Source organism: Canis aureus, chromosome 8 (assembly GCF_053574225.1).
Source record: "Canis aureus isolate CA01 chromosome 8, VMU_Caureus_v.1.0, whole genome shotgun sequence".
NCBI classification, from domain to species: Eukaryota; Metazoa; Chordata; class Mammalia; order Carnivora; family Canidae; genus Canis; species Canis aureus.
In genome coordinates, this window is record NC_135618.1 from 44,575,479 (window position 1) to 44,583,905 (window position 8,427).

An 8,427-nucleotide genomic window follows, 5' to 3' on the forward strand; every position below is an offset into this window, starting at 1 on the left:
GGACAGCCGGAGCGCTGGCTGCAACTGGCCTGAGAACGCAGGCAGGGAGCCCCGTGTTCCCAGGACGCCGCCGGCAGCTTCCGACATCGTGCCCCGGACTAAGGAGTGAGGTCAACTCACCTCCGTAGAGAGTGTGCAAAATTTTCTATTTGTCCGGCTATTTAGTTAGTGGCCGCCTGCCCCTTAGCTATCAGCATCTAAGACAAGATGTGAGGAAGGCACCCACGGGTTGCGTTTTTTCCCTTGGACACGAGTGGGGAAGGGGACAAGGCCAGGTGTCTCTCATGAATAAATAAATAAAAACCTTTGGGAAAAAAAAAAAAGAAGGCACTCTGGACCACTGTCTCCAAGAGGACCCCTTCTCCAGTGGGGAAGGCACGTGTGTGCTCCACCCTCCTCCATCTCAGCACCCCAGCATACAGCAGGAGCTCAATAAATGTGCTCTGGGCAAGTGAGCGGATGTCCTGCGTGGTCCTCTAGGTCGCCGGAGCCTACCCCGTTTGGCGTTAAGATAAGAGCACACTCACGTGCCCCATGCACGAGTGTTGACGCACAGCTTCAGATCCGGCCACTGGTTCTCCAAATTGTTTCTAAGCCCCAGCAACACGCAGGCCCCCAGGAGCCGGTGGGGAGGCAGAGGCAGCTCTTCCCGCCTCCTGGAGCAGACAGTCAAGGGGGAGATGGGAAATAGCGATCCGAACAAAGGATCACGGTTATGACCATGGACACGTGTATGGAGGCTGTTGGCCATGCTCCTCACTTCAACGTACAGCATTGGAATGTAAGCAAGGCCTCTTCTTAGCTTCCTTCTTTTTTTTTTTTTTTTTAAGATTCATGAGAGATTAAGATTCATGAGAGGCACACAGAGAGAGGCAGAGGGAGAAGCAGGGAGGAGAGCTGGATGTGGGACTCGATCCCAGGACCCCGGGATCACGCCCTGAGCTGAAGGCAGGTGCTCAACCGCTGAGGCACCCAGGTGCCCCCAAGGCCTCTTGCTTTCTTGCTTCTCTTCCCTCCCCTTCCTTCCCCTTCTCTTACGTTCCCACCCCACGCTTCCTTGAAGGCTCGACTCTTAAGCTGTGTGCCTTGAAGCTAGACCAAGAAGGATTGGGAGAAGAATCCAAGAGAAGAGCTCCAAGAAGCTCTGGAAGATACAAGACCCAGACGGGGGTTTGTGGCTGCCCACTAGGCAGTGGGAAGAATAGGATGGGCTCTCAGCCCTTTGGGGTTGGTGCGATCAGACTTGGTAGCAGAGTGGAGATGGGATTAGGTTTGCAATCTCGGCTCTGCTCCCACATCTTGGGCTTGACCTTGGGCCATCTTTCCCCTGAGGAGGAATCGTGGCCTTCTCTTCCCTACCAAGGTGATGCTCAGAAGACCTCCGAGGGCTTCTCCTCATCATATCTGGAATGTTCCCTTGTCTCTGCAGCCCAGTGTCCAAGCACCATCGCCCCATCCAGACTCCCTCAGTAGATGCCTACCTGCCGCCCCCACCCGGACACTCTTGTTCCCAGCTGTCTGAGGGGTGACATGGGGACTCCATTGGCAGCTGAATGCCTGTTTACAGAACACCTATCAGATGCCAGGCCCTGTTTCGTGTGCGGGGGACACCGTGGAGAGAAATGTCCTTGGCACTGAGGCAGGTGGAGAGAGAGAAGCCAGAGAGGTGAAATGCATGGGGTTCCAGGGGGTCCCTGGAGAGGAATAGTTAGGGCGGGGAGGCAGAGGTAGAGGGCTGCATGCGGTCAGGTGAGTTGTGTGTGTGGTGGGGGGATGAGGGTGTGGGGGATCCCATCAGGAGCCAGCAGATGGCTGGGACTCCTCATTGCTGCCCGTGGGATATCCAAGGCTGGGGGGGAGGTGGTCTTTCCTGAGGCTAATTAGTCAGGTGTTTGCTGGCTTCACATCCTCAGAGGCCTGTTACTCTCAGGACAAAGACAAAACTTTCCAAAGGGGAGGGTGCAGCCTGTGTGTGTGTGTGACCTGGCCTCTGGGTCTCCAACCTGTCCTGGCCACCGAGGCCACAGGGCTTTTACACCAGACGCTGCTTCCTCTGCCTAGAATGTTCTTCCCTTCCCATCTCTGCTCAGGGACTCCAACTCACGGCTCAGTTCCTGACTGTCACTTCCTCCAGGATGCTGTCCCCAAACTCCCCTGACGGGGTGGAGTCAGTTTTCATGCTCTCTTCCAGGTACTTTCCTTCTCAGCACGCGTCCCTCCCGGGCGAGTGGGCCAACTGTCTTCCTCTCTGTCTCTCCCTCTGTCTGCTGAACCCCGGCATCTGGTACAGGACCTGGCACCTAGCAGGGGTGCAGCTCACGTTTCTTGGATGAAAGAACGAAAGGATGAATGGATGAGAGGGCAGCCGCCGAATAGCTCAGTGGGTCCCGGCGTTGCCCAGTGTCAGGCACGCTGGGACCCCCTCCCCCCCACAGGCTGAGCGGCTCCCGGCGCCCAGAGCCTGGGCGGGTGCAGGTGTCTCCGAGCCTCACTTTTTCTCATTTGTAAGATGGGCGTGATCACAACAACGTCTAGAAAAACAAGTGGGCGTGCGCAGTTTCCCGGGCCTGCCTTATGCCCAGGTGTGTGCATGTAGGTGGTAAAGTAGACACACCAGTGCATTTACCTTTTTAACCATTTGAAGCACACAATGCACCATTCGGAGGCTGTGAGTACGTTCACAAGTGCATTCACAGCGCACATTATGCAGCCATCATCACCCTCTGGTATTTCCAGAGTTTGCTGTTTTAAGTCATCTCTATACCCCGTGTGGGGCTTGCACTACAACCCTGAGATCGAAGGTCACCTGCTCTCCGGACTCAGCCAGCTCAGGTGCCCCTGGAACCTCCTGGGTTTCTTTCTTTCTTTTAACATTTTATTTATTTATTCATGAGAGACACAGAGAGAGAGAGAGGCAGAGACACAGGCAGAGGGAGCAGCAGGCTCCATGCAGGGAGCCCGACATGGGACTCGATCCCCGGTCTCCAGGATCAGGCCCTGGGCTGAAGGAGGCGCTAAACCGCTGAGCCACCCCGGCTGCCCACTCCTGGGTTTCTATGAAGATTCTGTTACTCACCTAAAGCTTTCGGCACAGACTGAGGGGTTCGAGAAGGGCTCGTTAAACGTGGTTATGACCAGCAGTACTGACAGTGGCAGCAAGAACACTGACTCCTCACTTGCTGAATCACAGACGGCAGGCACCCTGGGCCCCTGACATACATCCACGCTCATTGGCTCATTCCATCCTCACCCCCACCCAACAGGGCACAGGTTCCGTGATCCCCATTTTACAGATGAAGAAACTGAGGAACCAGAACATTTCATTAACCTGCCTACCATCACCCAGCAGAACCCGGGGTTAACCTGGCTTCACAATCCACACTCTTGACCTCCGAGCGATGCCAAGCTCTCGGGAAGCCAGAGCCAGACATGTTTTCCCAGAAGCAGGGAAGAAAAAAGAATTCCAGTTTGCCAAGTGAAAACAGGGGGGAGGGGGAGGGAGCCAGTGATTTCTGCTCACTCTGAGGTGCCACCTGCAGGTCACACAACCCATGGCTTGTAGGAAAGCAGGGCGGGTGGCCCGAAAGCACCTTCCTCCCTCCTTCTGCCAGCCTTCTCTTTGATGCCTGGTGTCTTCGAAGGTCACTGTCCCCTTATTAGGCTGGAAACAGGTCACAGGGCCCCGAACTGCCTTCTCACCCAGGCCCCGAGGGCCAGCTGTGACTCCGACGGGCTGAGCTACAGGAGTGGAAAGGCGAAATGAGAGGCTGTCCAGGTTCCCGGGGAAATGTGAAAATACAGTATGGATTTTCATTTTATTATTTTTATTATTATTATTATTATTATTAATGGTATTTTTATTTTAAGTAGGGATAACCAAACCAGCTATAAATTTTCCTCTCTCTTTATTCATGTTTATACTAGCCCATGGGATCACCTGGGTATAAAACACACTCTTAGTTTCCTCCCCCTCCCCTTAGTTTCCTATTGCTCCTATTGAGATAATAGTAAAAGCAAGAGCAAACATTTATTTAGGACCTACTAGGCAAATTTGCATGACATTTGCATTTTTACCCTCACAACACTCCCAGGAGACGGGTCCTATAATTATCACATAATTATCACGTCCAACTCTTGAGAGGAGGAAATAAAATAACCTAACCAAAGTCATCCAGCCAGTAAGGGGCAGAGAAAGGATTTGAACTCCAGGCTGTCTGAGGGCTCAACTGCTGTGCCATGCTGTATTCCTACCCTGGGCACCCTGAACAGGTGGTAGGCTGTGACATGCACCACAGACAGGAAGTGTGGGATCCCCAGGGAGATGTTTCGCAGGGCATAGGGCATAGGGTTGGCATCTGGACCTGTTTGTCTTTTCCTCCGGTGGCAATAGAGACATCTCTCAGAGGTCTTGTCAATCCAAGGACATTGTTCACACTAGGAAGGGAAATTGACTGGAATTTTTTTTTAATTTTTATTTATTTATGATAGTCACAGAGAGAGAGAGAGAAGCAGAGACAAAGGCAGAGGGAGAAGCAGGCTCCATGCACCGGGAGCCCGACGTGGGACTCGATCCCGGGTCTCCAGGATCACGCCCCGAGCCAAAGGCAGGCGCCAAACCGCTGCACCACCCAGGGATCCCTGGAATTATTTTTTTTTTAAGATTTTATTTATTTATTTGAGACAGAGAAAGAGACAGAGAGCATGCATGGGGGGTAGGTAGAGGGATAAGCAGACTCCCTGGGAGTCCGATATGGGGCTCGATCCCAGGACCCTGGGATCATGGCCTGACCTGAGGCAGATGTGTAACTGACTGAGCCACCTGGGTGCCCCTTGACTGGGAATTCTATGTGTGGGACTGGGGTACCCAGGGCCACAGTTAGGATCCAAAAAGCACTAGGCTTGTTTTCAGCATGGTGTCACCCAGAACAGGGTAGATTTTTTTTAAAAAATTATTTATTTATTCATGAGAGACACACAGAGCCAGGCAGAGATATAGGCTGAGGCAGAAGCAGGCTCCATGCAGGGCACCTGACATGGGACTTGATCCCAGGTCTCCAGGATCACACCCTGAGCTGAAGGCAGATGCTCAACCGCTGAGCCACCCAGGTGTCCCCAGGGTAGATTTTTTTTAAAGATGTTGTATATTTGGGGCGCCTGGGTGGTTCAGTCGATTCAGCATCTGCCTTGGGCTCAGGTCATGATCCCTGGGTCCTGGGATTGAGCTCCCCATCAGGCTCCCTGCTCAGCGGGGAGCCTGCTTCTCCCTCTCCTTCTGCCCCTCCTTACTGCTCGTGCTCTCTCTCTTACTTGAGAGAAAGAGAACATGAGAAAGAGAAAGAGAAGCTGGGAGCCCATGACTCGGGGCTGGAGCCCAGGACCCCAGGATCATGATCTGAGCCCAAGGCAGACGCTTGACTGACTGAACCACCCAGGCACCCCAACAGGGTAGATTTTTTTTTTTAAGATTTTATTTATTTATTCATGAGACACAGAGAGAGAGGCAGAGACACAGGCAGAGGGAGAAACAGGCTCCTTATGGGGAGCCCAATGCAGGACTCAATCCTGGGACCCCAGGATCACACCCTGAGCCAAAGGCAGATGCACCACCACTGAGCCACCCAGGTGTGCCTCAACAGGGTAGATTTTATTGCTGTAAAAGTTCAGACACATCTAGTTGGCGTGAGTGGGAAGAGAGTACAGGCGGCAGGCTGGCTACCTGGTGGCCCCTGTCCCCTCTGCACAGGTCAGAGATGTCCCAGAGAGATCATATTTAATGTCATGTCTTCCAGTTTGGGAAGGCCACATGCTCTGTGTGGTGGCTGGGCGGTTCATGGCCATCAGCAGTCTGGTCTCTCCGACACTGATAAAAACAAGGACGTCTGATGTGCAGAGGGCTCGGTTAGTAACTTCCTCACAAGGGCGCTGTGGTGAGCAGGATCGTGCCCCCTCAAAGGAGTCCACACTCTAATCCTGGGAACGTGTCAATGTGCCACTTTACATGGGATGGGGAGAACTGAGGCTGCTAATTTGCTGACTTTAAAATAGGGACTGGGGGTGGGGGTGGGCGCCGGGCTGGCTCAGTCCACAGAGCACACGACTCTTGATCTCAGGGTCATGAGTTCCAAGTCCACATTGGCTGTGGAGACTACTTAAAATAAAATAAAATAAAATAAAATAAAATAAAATAAAATAAAATAAAATACGGATTAAAGTCCTGAATGACCGAGCGAGACCAATGCAGTCACAGTTCTCAGGAGGAAAGCAGAAGCAGAGGGTCAGACCCAGAGATGTGACGTGGTGGGAGATACTCAGCCAACGGTGGCTGGCTTTGCTGGAGGAAGGAAGCCAGGGGCCGAGGGATGTAGTAGTCTCTTAGAGAAGCTGAACAAGGCAAGAAAATATTCTCCTCTAGAGGAGAGGGAAAAAATTCTCCTCTAGAGCCTCCAGAAAGTCACACAGCCAGGCCGACAGCTTCATTTTAGCTTGAGAGACTCAGCAGACTTGTGACCTGCAAAGGGGTAAGATAATGATTTTGTGTTGTTTAAGCCACAATGTTTTTGGTCATTTGTTACAGTAGCCGTAGAAAACAGGAAATGTGTTGATACTGGGCGTGATGCCTAATGTGGGTAGGCGCCTTTTTAAGGTGACTCTTTTAAGTGTATCAGTCAGGATAGATTGGATTCTACTGCGTAACAACTGACCCCCGAGAGCCCACTGACTCCAGCAGCCCAAAGCCACAAAGGTTTACTTCTTGCCCACGCTACCCATCCATTGCCAGGTGTCGGGCACTCTGCTCCTTGTGGTGACTCAGGACCCAGGCTAATATGGCTGGATACGGTGCTAAAGAGAATGGAAACCACTACATGTCTTACAGGGTCCCTTTCACGCACAACTCACTGGCTGGACGAATCACAGAGCCTGACACATACAGCAGGGGGCAGGAGGTGCCATCCCGCTGCATACACAGAAAGGAGGAAATGGTAACATCAGTGGAGACCTAAAATGTAGCCCTCCTCACCCTTAGCAAAGAATCAATGGCAGTCACGTTTGGATGGCATGCTCCCTGTACCACTTATGGGACTAGGGTTGTACACCTGACTCATTTTGGACAAAGAGGCATCCTTCCGCTGCTCCAAGCTCTGCTCCTTAATACCTGGGTTGTCCTGAGCAAGTTACTTTACCTGCTTGGCCCTGGCTTTCACATCTGTGAAATGGGGACAATTACAATAGTACCTACCTTATGAGATTGTTCTTCTTTCTTTCTTTCTTTTTTTTTTAAGATTTTATTTATCCATTCACGAGAGAGAGAGAGAGAGAGAGAGGCAGAGACACAGGCAGAAGGAGAAGCAGGCTCCACGCAGGGAGCCCGATGTGGGACTCGATCCCGGGTCTCCAGGATCACGCCCTGGGCCGAAGGCAGGCATTAAATCACTGAGCCACCCAGGGAATCCCCTCACGAGATTGTTCTAAGGAGCAAACAAGTCTACGCAAAAAGTGCTTTGAACAGGGCCTGGCACATAGAAAGTGCTTGAACATATCTGTTGTTGCTGCTGCTGTTGTAAATTAGGGTTTTTTGGTTATAAGCAGCACACAATTTTACTTTGACTATCTTCGAATAGGCATTTGTTGAAAGGAGAGAGGATAGATGAGACAATCCAAGGGAAAGGCAAACAAGTCAGACCTCGGCCAGGGATAAGAGCAGCCTTGGGGATCCAGCACACAGAGTCAGACAGTCTCTCCAGGCACAGCTGCTGGGCAAGTAGGCTCCAAGATTCAGATTCCAAGATCTAGCTTCAGCACACCCTTCCCCTGTGATACTTTGATGGACAATCTCAACCATGCTGCAAATACCTGGGAGAGAACAGTTCTTTGAAGGGATTCAAGAGCTGTGGTTGGAAGATGAGTCCAGAGTTCACTCTGGGAGCCCCTAACCCATCCAACAGCTTTGTTGAGTTGGAGACCAAGACCTTCCCTGTGGGTGGAAGTGCCCCTGAGCCTGTGCACATGGTTTGACAAACATAGTGGTGGGGGGGTGCTCCTAGCTCCGGTCCTTGTGCAGTGTGGAACCTGCTTAACCATCCGTGGCTACCCTATACCCTCTGCCAGGCCATAGAGAAAGAGAGTGAGAGAAGGATACCATGTGGCCAGGACTGAGCCCTGGAGCTGCCACAGTCCTTGGAGCGGCCTGGACTCCACTGATTCTCCGGAGGAAGTCAGGCTGGAGAGAAAAATAAGAATAAATTCAACTTGCAGAGAAAAACAGAGCCAAGAGCCTCCGGAAATGCAAATCTGGTCTGCATTTCTGATGGCTTTCCATTTCTGGACCCTCCTGAGGCCTTTAGGTTCTGCAAGACGCTCCATATCCTTATAGTAAGCCCTCTCTTTCTGCTTAAGCTAGCTGCATTCCAGCCCCAGCAGACTCCTAAC